The sequence below is a fragment of the Dioscorea cayenensis genome, chromosome 9 (genome assembly GCF_009730915.1).
Source record: "Dioscorea cayenensis subsp. rotundata cultivar TDr96_F1 chromosome 9, TDr96_F1_v2_PseudoChromosome.rev07_lg8_w22 25.fasta, whole genome shotgun sequence".
Taxonomy (NCBI): Eukaryota; Viridiplantae; Streptophyta; class Magnoliopsida; order Dioscoreales; family Dioscoreaceae; genus Dioscorea; species Dioscorea cayenensis.
The window spans coordinates 7,440,050-7,443,250 of NC_052479.1; the positions used below are offsets into that span (position 1 = coordinate 7,440,050).

The window sequence follows — 3,201 nt, forward strand, 5'->3', positions numbered from 1 at the left end:
TTAGGAAGAGATTTATCACTTGGAATCCCTAGAGCTCATTGCAACTTTATTCGAGTGCGAAGTTGAGAGGTTATTTAATCTCTCCACCTGAACATGAATAGAGTTAGGCATAGTTGACCTTAGATTTGGGACTATGTATGTAAGGATTTCTATGACTCACCATTGCATTAATTAGGAAGCATAATAGAGAGTTCTTGCACTTGAAGCGATTATGCTAGGTGAAGCATCATCCGAGTACCCCATCTTTATCGATTGCCTTCCCTCCTCCTTACTTTTGCTCTCTTACTTGTTGCTTTTAATTGTTGAGAATTGAATCATTGTCATACTTATCATTGTTGATATTCCACATAGCTAAGAATCGAATTAAGTGTTTTTACTCCCTACTCCATGTAGATTCGATAGCCGCTCACCCGGGATCATTACTTCGACAAATCCGTGCACTTGCGGGATATACGCAAGAGGAGCTTGTCAAGTTTTTGGCGACGTTGCCGGGGAGCTAGGCATTTAGAGATACTTTGCACTTTGTTTTCTTAGCTATTTCACCACACATTCTAATTCATATCTTCTTATTCTATCATCATTCTGATTGTCTTTTTCTTTCTTTTTGGTGCAGCACCAGGTTATGACCTGAGGGAATCCATCAATATTGATTGAATGAGACCCTGAGCTTGAACATACACTTAGAAGAAAAGGGAAAGAACCTGTGCAAGAATAGTATAATCCAGCTGATTTGGATGTAGAAGGATCTGAAAACATGGCAGAACAAAATGAGCAACAACGAACACTATCCGATTATGCCAGACCTTCAGTGTTGGGGACACAATCGAGTATTATGCGTCCCCCAATTACAGATCAGAACTTTGAGCTAAAGCCGGTATTCATCCATATGATGCAGTAGTCCGCACAATTCAACAGTTTGGCCGATGAGGATCCAAACAGTCACATAGAGAGCTTTCTCGAGGTGTGCGACATGCTGAAGATAAATGGTGTGACGGATGATGCCATCAAATTGAGAGCCTTCCAATTTTCCTTAAAGGGAGAGCAAAGCAGTGGCTACACTCATTACCTTGAGCATCAATCACTACATGGGAAGAGATGGTAGAAACTTTTCTAGCCCGTTATTTCCCTCCTGGAAAATCAGCAAAGCTTAGGAATGAGATCTCATCCTTTGTGCAGTTGGAATTGGAGTCTCTATTTGAGACATGGGAAAGGTTCAAGGAACTCCTGTGAAAGTGTCCGCAACACGGATTCCCGGAGTGGATTATTGTTCAAACCTTCTACAATGGTTTGAACCCGAGTACAAGGCAACTCTTGGATGCGGCGGTAGGAGGTACCTTAGGTAGTAAGACCCCCGATGAGGCTCGTCAATTGATTGAGGAAATGGGGTTAAATAGCTACCAGTGGAACGCTAGGGAGATGAAAAGGTGGGCGGTCTCCATGAAATTGATGCGGTAACTTCATTGGCGGCCCAAGTTGAGAGTTTGAGTAAGAAGCTAGATCTTATAGCTTCGAATAGAGTTGCGGCCATGACCAATTGCACCGATTGTGGTGTAGGACATGCTCCCTTTCATTGGCCAATCGTCATTGGTGATGTTTCTTCGATTGAGAACGTTGACTTTGTAGGTAATGGCATGAGACCTCAAAGGGAATCCATACAACAACACCTACAATTCAAAGGTTGGAAGAATCATCCCAATTTTTTTCATGGAGTAATCAAGGACCACGGAAGACCATGGGGCCATCGGGTTTCAAACAATAGCAACAAGCCCCTCAAGTGGAAAACAGAATTTCAGGCTTGGAAACCCGAATGACGGATTTGGAGAAGCACTTGGGTAGATTTGTTCAATTGGCAAATACAAGGTTTGAATCAGTCGAGGCTACACTTCGCAATCACACCGCCTCCTTGCACAACCTTGAAAATCAGGTGGGGTAAATTGCGAAGTCTCTTTCCGAAAGGCCACATGGAAGTTTATCAAGCAACATGGAAACCAATCCTAGAGAACATGTAAAGGCGATCACTTTGAGAAGTGGTCGTGAGGTTGAAGGGAGGCTTCCGAGTGAAAAGGTGAAAGAACACGCACCCGAGGTTGTAGAGGTTGAGGAGGGAGTAAACAAAGAGAAATAGGTGGCACCCCCACCATTCAAGCCAAGAATCCCTTACCCCTCTAGATTGAAGAATGACTAAGGGGATGAATAGTATAAGAAGTTCCTGAGTCTGTTGAAGCAACTCCACATCAATATTCCTTTTGTAGAGGCATTGGCTCAAATGCCTAAGTATGCGAAGTTCCTGAAAGACCTATTGACCAACAAGAGGAAATTGGAGGAGAGTGCTTCAGTGGTGCTAGATGCTTCATGCTCGGCGGTGTTGCAAAAGAACATGCCGAACAAGAAGCAAGACCCGGGAAGCTTCATCATTCCGTGTAACATCGGCAACTTAGGTGAGGAATGGCATTGGCGGATTCAGGGGCAAGTATCAACGTCATGCCATATACTTTCTTCGAAAAGGTAGGCTTAGGAGAGCCTAGGCCTACTCGGATGACTTTACAATTGGCGGACCCAATGGTACGACATCCGAGAGGCATCATTGAAGATGTGCTTGTCAAGGTGGACAAGTACATTTTTTCGGTTGACTTTGTAGTGCTAGATGTCGATGAGGATGCGGATGTACCCTTGATTCTTGGGAGACCATTCTTGCAGACTTCCAAAGCATTGATTGACATGGACGGCGGAGAGCTCACATTGAGAGTTGGAGATGACAAGCTCACATACCGCCTTGCTTAAGCCATGCGGCATTCTCTCGATTTTGAAACACTTTATACTTTCTAGACACTATTGATGAGCTTGTTGATGAATATGTGCAGGAAATGTTCAACCCAGATCCATATGAAGATTTGTTCGACCAAGAGGAGAACAATTAAGAAGTAATAATGCTTGGTTCGACTGGAGAAGAAACATCTACACCGGGGATCTTGAAGACGGTGCTCCGAAAAATGAAGAGGGCTCGGAGACGCCATCGAAAATGCTCCAAGATTGTTAGAGACGTACATGAGCCAAGGAAGTTGGACCAACCATTGCTAGGTGGTCCGAAGCCCGAGAGTACATCCTCTACCCTCAAGAGACTTTGCTCATCATGCTTTCAAGCCATGGGTAAGAGGGCAACCTTCATTTATGAACCCCCATGAGGTAAGAAAGATACGTCAA

At 44.1% G+C, this 3,201-nt stretch overlaps 1 non-coding gene across 1 annotated transcript; it reads right to left on the minus strand.

Annotated features, from left to right (window-relative positions):
• Positions 1-1,143: 1,143 nt before the first annotated feature.
• On the minus strand, positions 1,144-1,250 carry LOC120269551. Its single transcript, XR_005539201.1, has one exon. It is a non-coding gene; the product is annotated as a small nucleolar RNA R71 (small nucleolar RNA).
• Between the last annotated feature and the right edge of the window lie 1,951 nt (positions 1,251-3,201).